The 15,923-nt window shown below is 37.2% G+C and overlaps 1 protein-coding gene and 1 pseudogene across 5 annotated transcripts in view; one reads left to right on the top strand and one right to left on the bottom strand.

Moving 5' to 3' along the window:
- Nucleotides 1-15,923, bottom strand: part of TENM1 (teneurin transmembrane protein 1) — a 1,253,741-nt gene that overhangs the window by 574,224 nt on the left and 663,594 nt on the right. The gene's annotated exons all lie outside the window — the stretch shown is intronic.
- Nucleotides 9,061-11,035, top strand: LOC148112218 (uncharacterized; annotated as a pseudogene).

Genomic DNA, 15,923 nt, shown 5'->3' with positions numbered 1-15,923 from the left:
ATGCCTATTGTAAATAAAAGGAAGTATATTTAAACCTTTAACTCTTACTATTATTATTGAGTCTGATCCTAAAAATATTGCAACAAGCTGGTAGCAGAGGATGGTTAATTGACTCAATAAAAACTTAAAAATGTCTAAGAAAGATAGGCCCAACACCAGGGCCTACAGCAAAGAAATAGAAACAGAACAAGAAATAATCAACGAATTCACAAACGCAATTTCGAGAGAATCCGAAGAATACATCACTGAAGACGAAGAAATAAGAGATGAAAATGATGACCAGGAAGAAATCGAAATAGAAAATAACGAACTCAGGTCAGAGATATTAAAACTATTAAAAAGCCAGAAGAATGATGAAAGCCTCATCGCGAACCTCCAAGAAATGCTAAAGAACAGCGGAGCAGCGAGAGAGAAAAACATCACTAATGAGAAATCTAAAGACACAAAAATAGTGAGTAATACGACTGCAGAGAAAGTCATTACGAAGAAGAAAAAATGTGCTCCGGCGCGAAATTTTGAATGGCAGCCATCTTGGTTTCAACAGACCTCCGAGATGAGTGAAGCAGAGCCAATCAAAATGCTCAGTTCAAAATTTCTGGCGCGAAAAACGTTATCAGACAACGAAAATGAAAAAGAGGATTCAAACTCATCGGAAGAGTCAGAAACAGAAAGTGAAGATGACCCAACAAGATCCCAAGTAAAGTCAGCAATGAAAACGCTTTTTGCTGCATTTGGGCCAAAACTAAAAATTACCAAAGAGCCACCGAAGAAGCGAGCGAGCAAGCCGACACCTCAAGACCTGCCCGCTCCCATCCTGACTTCGAGAGCGACGACGCCCGAACCCAGAGAGCCTTGTCGATTCCGTCCTACACCACAGACCGAAGCAAATGCCAACGCCCCCAAAAGAAAAAGAAGAGCAGCCGCCGTCGTCAGAACTCCCAAGGCCGAACCAGAGACCGACTCGTCTGAAGAGGAGCGGAGCGAATGAGCCGCAATGGAGAGAACCTTCCACGACGACGCCGAAGAAGAAATGAACAACGCGCATGCGCGAAACTATGCAGACGGTCCGGGAAGACATGAACTGGTGAGAGAACCGCGCAGACTCGTTGCGAGCATCCCCATGCCGTTTTGCAATTTTCTACACTTGCGAGACCACGGACTACCTCAGGTTGTAAGTAATGGACAAAATAATGTGGGAAACTTACCCAGCGACTTCCCAAAACTAAGGGTTGATGGCATTAATTTGCAAGAATGGTATCAACAGCTCCAGGTTATATTTATGAAAGAAAATTTACTATTTTTTATCACTAGTCCCCCAAAAAGACCTTGGACTTTAAAAATAGATTGTTTACACCATAGGGCATTTTTCTTAATAATATCTAGTGTGTCTCCTGCAATGTATCATAGCATCAAACCAAACCTAACTGTTTCAGAAATTATTCAATGCATGTTTAATTTGTTTCACAGCGACAGTGTAGCCACCACCACAAGAATGTCTAAGGATTTCTTTTCATCTAGGGTGAAACCAGGGGTTTCTATAAGTGAGCATTTGATATCTTTAAACAAAATAAGAGCTGAACTGCATTTGAGGGGGGAGGTGATTTCAGACCAAACAATGAAAAGTGTTATTATCAATTCACTTGATTCATCATGGGATAGTTTTATGTCACATTTAGACACTATCAATCTAGGATATTTATCCATAGAAAGTCTATCCAACAAATTGATAGCAGAAGACAATTCAAGAAAAAATCGTACTAGCAATCACACAGAGCACAAACCTTTTAGGAAAGTAGCTTTCCAAGACAAATATAATGAAACACTTAAATGTCACAATTGTGGATTCAGGGAACACAATAGAAGAGATTGTCCCAAAATTTCAAAGGAAAGACATAGGTCAGAATATAGGAACAAATACAATTATAGACAGTCTTCCATAGATAAACATAGATATAGAAGCCCACCAAATTACAGAGAAAATAGAGGGGGCAGAGAAAATTCAAAGGATAGAAAATCTGGTTCACTGAATGGACTAAATAAACAAGACAACGCTAAAATACAACAAAATGAGAACAACAATTGGCTTATTGATTCTGGAGCAACTAATCACACCACTAATAACAAAAATATATTGTCTTCATTTACAGAAGATAAATTTGTAATAAAGGTAGCTAACCAAGAAAAGGTTCAAGTATTAGGCAGAGGGAACGTAACCTTGCCTGGTCTAGGAAAAATAGAGGGGGTATTATTAATACCTGAAATACCTCATAACATACTAAGTGCCATAAAACTAAGTAGAGACTCTGACATTAATATAGTTTTCTCAAAGGGAAAAGCGACTTTAGAGAAGAATAAAATAAATGTAGGCACTGTGATGATTAAAGGAGGCCTACCTTATCTGATAACAAAGGAAGAATGGTTGCATAACATTGATTCAAATATAGAAGATTGTATTGAAGCAGATGATGAAAATATTAGCAACAGTGACAATGATGAATGTAAAATATCTCATGATCATGCAGATGCACACAAAGAAAAAAAACCAAAAATAGGTAAGCCAATTCATGATGAGTGTGCTCACATCTTACATAGGAAGTTAGGACATGCCAGTTTTCCTGTAGTGCAAAAAATGATTGAACACGCAGAAGGTGTCAAAATAAAAAATTGTGAAAACTATTTGGAATGCTCAGTATGTAAATCTACAAAACTAAAAACTAGTCCCAGGCCAAGAAAATCTACTAGAACAACTAACAAAATTTTTGACTTAGTACACATGGACCTAGTTGGCCCATTAACTCCATCAATCACTTATAGAAAACGTTACTTCCTGACAATAGTAGACGATTATAGCCGCTATGGGTTTGTTTACACATTAAAACACAAAGATGAAACCTTTCAAAAATTTAAGGAATTTTACAAACGCATAGAAACACAACACAATATCAGAATAAAACAAATTATGACAGATAGGGGATGTGAATTCATGTCCAAAGAATTCTCCCAATGGTTAAAGGATAGAGGAATGCTACATTACACGTCCAGTCCATTTTCTGCGTTCCAGAACGGGATTGCAGAGAGGAAAAATTCCACTTTACAAACCATGATTAGGTGCACATTGGAGGATGCTGGCTTAAGCAAACAATTTTGGTCAGAAGCCTTACATTATTCAAATTACACACAAAATAGAACCTGGTCCAGTATTGTAAATAAGACACCATATGAAGTAATGTATAATAGGAAACCAAAATTAGCACACATGCACATATTTGGAGTCACTGCAGACGTACACATACCTAAACAGTTGAGAAGGAAGGGAGAAAACGTATCCAGAAGACTCAGATTTATGGGATATGAAACTGGCACCAAAGGGTACAGATTCATTGATAATAATAACAAATTTATAGTTTCCAGAACAGCTGTGTTCCATGAACAGGCCAACTGGTCTAAATTACATCTTAATGAAATATTTCCAAATAAATGCAAAGATACAAAATCTCATGAGGAAGGGACCATAGAAAAACAAAATATCAACAAATATAAAAGCAAAACCAAAACTTGGACAAATAGCCAACACAAAATAAAGACAGACACACTAACAAAAAAGGAAGCAAGATATTTGCATGATAACAATAGCAAACCTGAAAGAGCCATTAGGAACAACAGAAATCAAACACCAAATAAATACAGAGATTACATAATGCATATGGATGGTGAACCGATAACACCTAATACATATGAGGAAGTGTTAAAACTTCCTCATGAAGAAAAAGAAAAATGGGAACTTGCTATGAAGAAAGAGATGGAAAGTTTACAAGGATTAAATGTATTTACACCTGCAATTGCACCTAAAGATAAAACAATTATTGGTACCAGGTGGATATATAAAATTAAGAACTTAGAAGGAGGCAATACTCTATACAAAGCTAGATTAGTTGCACAAGGTTATGCACAGAAATATCCGGAGGACTATACTGAAACGTATTCCCCCACAGTAAGAACTGAGAGTGTCAAAACAGCTCTAGTGGTAGCATCAGCACTCAACCTTGATGTATTTCAATATGACATACAGACTGCGTATCTACACGCGAAACTAGATAAGGAAATATATGTAAGAGCACCTCACAGTCAGTACACCAACAAAAATGAAATTTGGCTGTTAAACAAAAGTTTATATGGATTAAAACAATCAGGTAAAAGATGGTATGATTGTTTAGTAAAAGTACTTAAGACCATGGATTTCAATGCTACCACTGCTGATAACTGTTTCTTTGTCAAAAAGGGTGATGATTACACTGAATTTGTGTTGATTTATGTAGATGACATTTTGTATATAGGAAAACACAAAGAGAGAAGAGAAACTTTTGTAAATAAGTTAAATGAACATTTCTCGTTGAAATCTCTAGGTAAAGTGAACAAATATCTTGGTGTCCAAATTAATAAGACTAGAAAGGGATTCAAACTTACTCAGAGAGATAAGATTATAGAACTTTTAAATAAATGCAATTTAAACAATGCCAAACCTTGTGATACTCCTATGCAAACTGATTTTCTTAGAAATACTGATGAATCTTCTCCTGAATTCAAAGATAACACATTTTATAGATCAATAATAGGTTCACTTCTTTATATATCTAATTGGACTAGACCAGATATCGCCTTACCACTCAATTTATTATCCAGACACGTCAGCAAACCAACAATGTATCACTGGGAAGCTGTTAAAAGGATTTTAAGATATCTGAAATGTACACTAGATTTTTGCTTAGTATTAGAACCTAGTGATAATAAAGAACCAAAGCTTGCATGTTACGCAGATGCGGACTGGGCTGGCGACACATCATGCAGAAAAAGTACATCTGGTTATATTTTTTTCTTGAATGACTGTCCAGTTTACTGGTATACTGGTAAACAAGAACTAGTAGCCACTTCAACGACAGAAGCGGAATATGTTTGTTTATCCAAAGCTGCAAATAACCTTGTATGGTTTAATGATTTAATTTCAGATGTTTGGAAAAAACCTGCTTTGCCTTTTGTTATGCATGAAGACAATAAAGCAGCCATTGAAATATCTAGATCCGACGCCATTGGACAAAGGTCCAGGCATATAGATATAAAATTTAAACATGTGAGACAATTATCTCAGGATGGATTTATTAAAGCAGTGCATTGTGATACTTCAGAACAATTAGCTGACATATTGACAAAGCCTTTACCTTCTAAACAGCACAAATATTTAACTTCTAAATTGTATGTCTTGTATTGTCCTGAATCTGAATGTAATTGGTGTTGCATAACGAATCGGCATTTAGAGGGGGATTTGTCAAATGTAAATGCCTTATTCTATAATGTGTAAATAGTATATGAATGGGATATCAGGGGTTAACTTATCCTTCTATTCTTAATGTATTCATATTTCACCACTCCCTCATATAGCTCCACCCACTGTATATATAAGGAGCCACCTTCACCCTTTTCCTTGCTTCTATCTGTGAATATTCAGTGAATATAGAATGCCTATTGTAAATAAAAGGAAGTATATTTAAACCTTTAACTCTTACTATTATTATTGAGTCTGATCCTAAAAATATTGCAACAGGTTCAAATAAAACCTGGTTGCTATTTAAAAAAAAAAGGTAAGTAGAGGCAGGGGTGGGCTTCAAAAATTTTAGCAACTGGTTCTCTGCCTGGTTGCTGGGTGGGCATGACCATGATGGGCATGGCCTACTTGGCCTCCCGCACTATGGTGGGGGGGGCATTTTTGCCCTCCCCCGGGCTCTAGAGACTCTCAGGAGACCGGCCTTTCAGAACTTCTGGGAGGCCCATTTTTTTCCCTCCCCAGGCTCCAGGGGCTTTCCTTCAAGCCTCTGGGAGGGTGAAAATGGCTTACCCCGGGCTCTGGAGGCCCTCTAGAGGCTGGAAACGAGCCCATCTCCAGACTTCCAGAACTTCCGGGAGGGCCGTTTTTTGCCCTCCCAGAGTCTTTGCATGGGCCCTGCACTTACCTGGCATCCAAAACAGGCCATGTGGAGACTCCTGGGAGGGGTGGGGAAGGGTGGGGCCTTCCATTCCTTGCAACTACCGGTTCGGCAAACCAGATGTAAAATTATCATCCAGTTTGCCCAAACTGGTCTGAACTGGCTGAATCCTACCCCTGAGTAGAGGTAAAGGAATCCCTGTGATTTTACTCCACATGTCTTTATTGACTCTATTGACTTCATCTCTGTTTCAAGGTCATTGATCCAGCACTTTCTGAAGACATTTCCGTGCTCTTGTGGCCAGCATGATGTCATGGAGCATTGCTACTTTCCACCGAAGTGGTACCTGTTTATCTACTCACATTTGCATGCTTTCAAACTGCTAAGTAGGCAGGAGCTGAGGCAAGGATGGGAGCTCACCCCATCCCATGGCGCTCGGGTCTTGAACCGGGGGTGCCAGATTTCCAGCCAACAAGCCCAACATCTTAACTACTGAGCCATCATGCCTCCCTTGTTGCTATTTCAGCTGAGTATTAATTCGAATATGATGGCTTTTCAAACGGTAAACATGCCATGACTGCCTTCTTGTATCTTAGACAAGAGGATTAATTGTACAAATGCACAGAATTAATCTGTTTTCTGCAAGTGGGCTGTATCATTGTTTGTCTGGCTAAGCTCTTGTTCTGATAGACATCTAAGGAATGAGCTGTCCTTGAATGATATCAGGTCAACGGCATAATAAGCTGTTCAGTGGTGTAAGTTACTAAGATGACATGTGAAAGGAATATTGAAACTGTGGTTTTTCTGACCCGATGAATTGGAGTGCTTTTCTAGGTAGCCTTTTACACACATGACTACAATTTGTGAAGCTTGTCATAGCCCAGCTTTGGATGTGTTTGTGCAACATCATCCAATCAAATCTTTATTACGGCCATCGACCCCGCATAAAAACAACACAATTCATATTCAGTGCAGTTTCCTTTCTTTGAAATCTTATCCATCAAAGGGAAATGAATTTTTTTTATTTCTTTGAACTCCTATCCATCAAAGGGAACGACTATGGGAACTCTGAAATTGTCATGACATCCTAAATAAAAAAGAAGTTCATTGCTTATAACATTGGAAAGGTTTATTGTTTAATATAGGGTTTGAATCCAGCTCTTCTGGATTGTTAGCAAAACAAGGTTAACAAAACCATGGTTTGGTGCAATGCATTAAACCTTGCATATATGTAGAGTTCTCTGACAACCCATTCTGTAATTTTAGCAGAAAATTCTGTTATGATCCGAGGACATGTTTTTCTCTTCAAGGTGCTTAAAGTTACAGGGTTGTTTACAGTACTCTTTTTTTTCTACGTTACCCTGCCAGAGAAAAGCTTTGATGTCTAGGACATTTATTTATCTTCATAAGAGGCCTCAAAGAACGTTTTCAACCTAAAGTCCTGTGCTAAAGCTTGGCTTTCAATTAAACCCATTTGCAGAATGAAGCTTACTGAAGCCCAGGCTAAGAGAAGGTGAGTGCAAAATACAAATAATAACCAGTCTGACGATCCCTGAAGAGGTTTCAGTCCTTTGACAATTGACAAAGAGATGGCAAAATTAGCATTGGGGTAAAACTTCCATTTGTGTACGATGCCTCTCTGCCAACAAAAGCGTCTGTACAGAAAGATTAACCTATTGACAATGACTTTCAAAAATCCAGACTCATTTAATAACAGGTGCTGAATATGTTTACTTTCCCAACTCCCCCATTTCACAATAAAGCAGGTTTTCTTGAAAAGGTCAAAATCCAGGAAGAACTGAATCTGAAAGGGAAGGCATCTAAAAACATCTCTGAATAGGGCACTTTCATTCAAAAGAAGCACTGGAACTAAATCAGTTTTGACTCTTCATATGGGAAGAGTGTTTTGCACAGAAAATTCTGGGGTGATAAAACTGTCAGTGTTTTTGCAATGATACAGGCTGCACATAAGAAAAAAAAAATGGAGACAAATTGTTAATCGCCATGGCCCATGTTCCGAGTAACCCAGAGAGGTCAATATGCTATTTCTTTCTCTTCACAATCAACACTTTTAATTTTCTCTCCTCCCTCCTCAGATTCCATTTGCATAAAATATACATGAACATAGTCATTGGAATTTGGGAGAATCAGCATTTTCTAGATATGAATTAGGATTTTGCTCATGGTCTTAAGCAATTCTCGGATAAGTAAACAAGAACAATAAGAAATACTGTACTGGCCTCCACACTTAGGGTTGATCCTTCTGAAATGCATTCCTGAATATTCAGCGCTCATAAACATACATGTACATGTAGTCATCCTTATTCAGCAAACCACAATTGGGACCGACAATTCCATTAAGCGAATTGGTTGTTAAGTGAAACCACAAATATCTCATAAATAAATAAATAAATAAATAATTTTATTTCTATACCGCCCTTCTCCCGAAGGACTCAGGGCGGTGTACAGCCTATTTAAAAACACAAAAAACACGACAACAATTTAAAATTTAAAATCATTAAATAATTAGGCTCCAATTAAAATCCCAGAAATTTAAAATACCCCAATTTAAAACGTTATGTTAATAGCCCTGCCTGGCGGAACAACAGGGTCTTCAGAGCGCAGCGAAACACCCGGAGGTCGGAAATCTTTCGTATTTCGGGGGGCAGTTCATTCCACAGGGCTGGGGCTCCCACAGAGAATGATCTTACTTCAGTTTTCCTTTGCTTTAGAGACCTCAAAGGTCATAAATGCATGGATTGCTTGCAAAGTGACTTTTTTACCACTATTGCAGGGATGAAATTCAGCAGGTTCTGACAAGTTCTGGAGAACTAGTAGCAGAAATTTTGAGTAGTTCAGAGAACTGGCAAATACCACCTCTGGCTGGCCTCAGGAGTGGGGAGGGAATGGGGATTTTGCAGTATCCTTCCCCTGCCACGCCCACCAAGCCACACCATGCCTACCAAGCCATACCCACAGAACTGGTAGTAAAAAAAAATTGAATTCCACCACTGCACTATTGTATCTGTGAATGGTCACTAAACAAAACAGTTGCTAAATGAGGATTACCCGTACATAAATAGACATGGTTACTAAGAAGTATGTAGGTAAGGCTCTCTCATGAACAAAAACACAATTGATGGTAGAAATTGATTTCTCGGCGAGACTTCAGGTGGCACCGCAGGCGCTGGCAGACGTTCCTTTTGGATCGTCAGCCCCGCAATCTCGTTAAAACCGCTAAGACAGCACAAATTAGCTGTCTGGCAGTTTGGAAACCTTCTCCTCGGGAGAAGAGAGGAAGGCGAGCAGCCGGACAAAGGTAGAGCTCCCCAAAAGCCCTAGGAGTAATTTTGGGGCTTGGAAGGTGAGAGCTCCCTGGTAGTCTGACTGAGCTCCAGATCCGAGACTTTTCTGCTTTAAGCAGAACAAGACGCGGTGACCACCCCTGCAATCAACATTCAGCTTCAAAATAATCTCAAAGCAGGCAGAACAAAAACAGGAGTCCTAGCAACTGCAAGTACTGAGCTTTAACTCTGTATCTGTATTTCTTCCTTCTAAGATCTTCAAAAAGGAAAGGAAAAATGGCACCTGAACTGTAACAGGGCATGGAAAAAGTGAAAGTTATAGTGAAAGTGATTGTTAACATCGTTAGCGCTTCTAAGGCTGTTCAAGATTACTGGATTCTATACTAAAGAAAGAAAGATTTAAAGTGGAAAGATTACAGTTTGGACTTTAAATAAACTATAATACTTACAAAAGATTTAAAAACAATTGGACTTACTAATTTGGCTGCTGTAAGAAGTATAATTTGAAAGTTAAAAATGGCTTCTAAGCAAATAAAATCTGGTTTTAAAACTGCTGGAGGATCGCCAGCACAACCATCAAAACTACAATCTTTGTCTACTTCAAACCCACAAATACTGACTTTGGAAGCTCTACAGGAATCTTTACAGGAGGCTTTTAAGCAACAAACCTCTGTTTTAGAGGGGAAAATTAAGGGAGTGTCTGATGAGATGGCTGAAATTAAGGAGGTCATTCAAACTTGGAATAAGGAAATAAGAGAAGATATAGTAATGGCATTTCAGGGTCTGGCAAAACACATTGAATTGTTGGATGAAAGAGTAGAAGAAATTAATCAGTCTAATGTGAATTTGGAAAATAAAATGGATGAAGTTCAGACCAAGGTGGATAGGGCAGACGATGAAATGGTGATGTTACAATATAGAGTGATGGAGTTTGCCCTGAGAGTAAGAGGTCTGAGAGAGCATAATCAAGAGAATCTGAGAGAGATCTTTGCAAAGGCTTTTGCAAAGATAACTGGAGAGCAACAAGCAGATCTTTAATTGCAAATTGACAAAATATATCGCGTTAATTCCTGGTTTGCTAGACAGAACCAATTGCCAAGAGATATTGTGATTTATTTTACAATAAGGAGGACCTGAAATGAAATTTTACAAGCCTTCTATAAAAATAAACTTCAAATGGCATGACAAGAGGTTTTAGTACTGAAAGAAATCCCCCCAAAAATGTTGAGAAGCAGAAAGGAGTTTGCTTTTTTGGTGGATGAACTTAGAAATCGACAGATTCAGTTTAGATGGGATGTTCCAGCTGGACTGGTGTTGAATTACATAGGAGAAAGGCATCGCCTTAACACAATTTGGAAGGCAAGAGATTTTTATACTAATGTATTAAAGGCTGGATGCCCATCATCTCTGGAAATGAGGAGAAGAAAAGAAGAGCTGGCAATACAGGGACAGAAGGAAAGTAAACAGCCACAAGTTACAGGAGAGACCTCGCTTATTGAAGAAGATTTATTGCAACTTTTTGGTACTGTTCAACCTTTGGAAGTAGCAGAAAAAAGAGAAGAACCAAAAGATCAAAGACAGACCCAAGCTGCAGCTAATCAAAAAGAACAAGATTTAAAGACACAGCAAATCCAAATGAAAGCTCAAGAAGCTACAAAAACAGAAGCAGTGGGAGGAGCAAGGCTGAAGAGAAAGGTGCAGGAGGATCTTCAGCTGGCACTTCTGAAGCTTCAAGGTGCCAAAAATGGCAACTAAATTTTTGACCTGGAATGTCAATGGTTTAAATTCACCACAAAAGAGAAAGAAAATATTTCACTATTTGAAACAGTTTAAAAACTATGTAATTTATCTACAAGAAACACATATTAGAGTGACAGACCAAAAATATTTGATAAATTCAAGATTGGGAACACATTTTGTTGCATCTGCTCCAGAGAAGAAAAATGGTATAGTTACGTATATACAGTATCTAAAGACAGACTTAACAGCCAAACTAATTGAGGCAGATGCTCAAGGAAGATTCTATAGATGGCATTTAGATCCTAAAAAGTTAGCTTGTATGTATCCAAATTTGCAATCTAAGTGTTGGAGATGTGATTGTGATGATGCCACTTATTATCATATATGGTGGACTTGTAAAAAAGTTAAAGCATTTTGGATTAAAATATGGTGGATTATCCAAAATATTCTTAAAAAGAAGATAAAGTTTACTCCACAGTTGTTTTTGTTGGGTATAATCACAGATTGTACGGTTATAGAGACTAAATTGATCTTAAATTTAATAACTGCAGCTAGACTTTTGGTGGCGCAATATTGGAAGAAGGAAGATCTGCCTACTATTGAAGAATGGACATTAAAAGTAGCGAGTTTAGCAGAAATGGCGAAGATTTCAGCATATTTGAAAGATCATTCACAAGAAAGATATATATCGGAATGGAGAAGATGGATTGATTATATTCAAAATAAATATCGGACTAAAAAGTATCACATAGCTTATGAATGAATAGAAAAATTAAGAGTACTTATATTTAGTTAAGTAAAAGGGGAGTTAAAGTATGAAGGGGGGGATAGGAATCCATAGTTAGTTAGCTTAGTTTAGTATATGATTGTTAATTGTTATACCCTGTATTTTGTTCTGGGAAGTTCGGGGGGGGGGGATGGGGAAATATTTGTAAAAAAATTTTTTTTGTAAAATTCTTTAATAATAATAATAATAAAAGAAATTGATTTCTCGGCTATCCCTTATCACAATTGCAGATTCTACTCTGACCTTCCAATTGCTCTTGTCTTACTTCTGATGTTATGTTTGGTTATGTTAACTAACAATCATTGATTAGGATTACCCTCCTGAAACTTAACCTAGCCTATTCCTACTGCATCTCATGATCTTCCTGAACGTGAAGAAGAGACTAGTATTTATACGTTTAAATAATAATTAGACAACACTGTTCCCAGACCTAAGTGAATTATGCTGCTAAATTGAAAGAAATAACTTATTTTCTACTTAACGATGTCTCTTCTTTAATAAACATGTACTTTTCTATATCTCCCAGTTTTTGCCATACACATGTTATTGCACAGCTACTGCAGACAACAGGGGCTCTTGAGATCTATTATAATGTTTCCAGTAGGAATAACTAAGTAAATAAATGGTAAAATAAAATATAATAGGAATAAGTTATAGTCGAAAGAATTAATGGGGCGTTTTGTGACACCCAATGATGGAATGAACTTCCATGGGAATGGCCACTGTTCCTAGGATAATTATTATTGTCTGCATCTTTTAGATTTTATTTCATTTGACCTCACAATTTATAATTCCTGAATCTTTAAATTGAAGGTCTCATTATAATATATGCAACTGTTCTAAATCATGGAACTTTTTGTAATAGATACATTGAGATTCTGTTTATTCCTGTTGTGTCCAAGAGCTTTTCCAGATCTTTAGGGATCTCCAGCCACTGCAGTGTTAATGATTCATACTGTACTTGTTTCTTTATATCTCTGACCCATTATGCGCTAAATGTTTATCAGATTGTATTCGAAATTCCCACAAGATGATGATGATGATGATGATGATGATGATGATGATGATTTGAAGGGTTCATTCAGGTTTGTGCCATAGTTAATTTGTAAAGTTAATTTGTTAGATCCTTCATGTCTTTGTGCTGCCATGAATTAATGGACTATATTTTCAGTTCGGCAGAAACAGACAGCGAAATGAGCTGTGAGACGATGAATGCTAAAGACACATCTTGGAACCAAATGGCAGACTGCAGTGACAGGCACAAGGAAAGAGTGACATTACTAAAGGGCCATATTGCGATAGTATTGTATTATTTTCAAGAGGTTTTTCAGTGAAAGTGGGTGGCAATCATGTACCTTTTTAATTGCTTACGATTCTTTCTTTTAGCAGAGCATGTGGCGCTGATTAATAAGCCAAACATGCATACTGCCATTTCAAAGGAAGATTATTTAAAAAGAGAGAAACGGCTAAATTCAGCTTCTTCAGGCTGCCTTTAATTTGGCATTTTAAAAAAATAGCTGGAGGAAGACAAAGCGTGGCTGCATCAGCTCCAAGAGTCCAAAAGCCTAATGAATATTGGAAATGATCTGTGCTTTACAGAAGGCCAGGTACCACCATGTGTCTTGCAGGACACAGAAAAGTCCTGAAATCAAATAGCCAATCAAAGCATGTCATTTCCCATGGGGACTTTCCAAGGTAGGTATAGGAGCATTTTTGCCTATTAGTAGTTCTCCGCTACAACTCCCATCTTTAATGCCACCCCCAAAAAATTAATGGGTAGGCCCAACACTTAAAATTAAATGGGACAATTCTTCCAAAGAGAGAGGTTTTTTTTTTAATCGTTTCATACCTATAGGCAAAATCTTGTCAGATGGAGGCCTCTACTATCTGCACCTACAATGTACTGTGGAAACTGTTAGGGAGGAGTTGTCTTCACCCTCTTTCTGATATCTGAGTTGCCTCTTACTCTTCTGAAATTCACCCCTCCCTCCTGAGGATCCATCATAAAAAGTAAGATCCCGCCCCACAACTTGGCTATCTCTATGATGTCACCACTCTTCTAATGTGATCCTCTAGCTAGTTGGGAGAGCAAAGAATCGTTAAATGAATCAACTCAGGAATGCTGTCTTCCTCTTCTTAATTTTAAGCAACTTTTCAGATACCATTCAGTATGGGGTGTAATTGGCATTGGGGCTACACTTTCCAATTTCATAGCACAATACTTGGTTCAAAATTATATGTAATTTTAGCATAGTTGTGATTGTATAGTTGAAATGGTTTACAAAAATGCTTTGTCCAAGTGAATATCTATCTATCTATCTATCTATCTATCTATCTATCTATCTATCTATCTATCTATCTTCCTTCTCCATCTCACTATGGGATAAGGTTAGAAACTGAAAAGGAGGCCAACCATTTTTATTAATAAACCAATGGATAATTTTGGTAGGCAAATAAGTCTATATTTTTAATGCCAACTAAACTTTCTGTTTGTGTGCTGTTTCTTAAAAATACACAAACATACATATACACACACACATACACATCAATCTTTCAGAGTAATACCGAAGTTGGTTGGTACTGAATGAATAGATGCAAAACTGAACCAAATTAGATGTAAATCAATGCATTCACCTCCACGAATCACCTTTAAATGTTAAAATCCTCATAATACCAATGTTTATCATAAAGGAAACCATTCACAGCTCATTTTTGCTTCTACCAGATGTTATGATATAGATTTTTACAGATAACTTGCATTTTTAACCAAACATTTTTTGGTGACACAACTAGCAATTAAAGTATTTCGCAGCTTGGGAGGAATTTTAATTCTTAGCAGATGGCTGGATAGTGCATTGAGGCCTTCCTTATCAAACAACATCAAAAAATTTGGAGGCAGTAACTATGTCTTTCACAGCAATTAAAGTCAACAAATATTTATTATGGAAATTAAGCAGCTGGGTTATATTTTACTATTAAAACCACTGGATATTATTTATCTTCGGGCTTCTTACAAGTAGATTGTGTTGTATTCTTTTATCTTTTGAAAGCAACATTTTACTATCAATTGGATAAAACAATGAAATTAACTATAACATTCTAATGTGACCTTTTTTCTTTTCATAAGCATCCTATCTATACAGCATCTTGATAAGAACTCAGGATGTGGATGGGTTGCTCCTAATAATTTTCTTTGTATTGGTGTCCAATATCATTGTGCCTTCATTTATGAATATGGAATTTGATGGGGGGAAAATGTTCTTTCCCAAACCCAAGCATTTTAGGAAAGCTTTAATTTGTGTTAAGGTTTTTACACAGGCTGAGCCTGCTTATGAGATGATAGAAATTGTATAAGAATATTCTGGATTTCATGGAATTTTTCTCAACCATGGAATTTATGTCAATTAAATCACAAGCAAATACTACGGGGGGGGGGGTGTTATTCAGATAAAACTATCCAAGTTCTTCCACAACTTAATAGATATATAATATTCAAGGTTATGTCTCCCTATTTGTGATCTTTGAAGCATTGTATTTATACCTAGTTCTCACTAACTCTCACCTTTGTTAGCTTTATCAGTGTCCTCATGTGCTTATTAATATTTCCATTTACATACCACCTACTTCTTTTAAAGATTCAGGCAGCTTACAATAATATGTTCAAATGTCAAACAACAAAACAAAAATACATTAACGGCAAGTCTAAGAAACTGCCTTATGCAAGTTAAATTCAGAAACCAAATTATTGTTAAGTATAATATATGAATCCAGCTGCAAAGTCAGAATGTATTCTAGCTCATTATTATTTACATTAGCATCTTTCAGCCTGATGCCTTCCAGAATCCAGATGTTTTAGACAGAGGTTCAGAAGAACAAGGCTACAGCTGCAGTCCATCACATTTGGAGGATAACCATTGGAGGAAAACTAATTTATATAATAATTTGCAGATTTTCAGATGGAGACTATTTCTAATAGCCTCTGCAGATATCAAGGATTGAATCTGGGATTTTTTCTTTGTTCTCCACCACTGATTTATAGCTGTTTCTCCAACAGGAAGACCCTAGTTGGGTTGGGATCATCTAGTTTGTCATTTTCAGTATAATAGAGGCTTGTAA

This window comes from Pantherophis guttatus, chromosome 12 (genome assembly GCF_059756535.1).
Source record: "Pantherophis guttatus breed Tessera chromosome 12, ASM5975653v1, whole genome shotgun sequence".
NCBI lineage: Eukaryota > Metazoa > Chordata > Lepidosauria > Squamata > Colubridae > Pantherophis > Pantherophis guttatus.
Note: the sequence above shows the minus strand (reverse complement) of the source record. Positions and strands in the feature narration are given on the sequence as shown.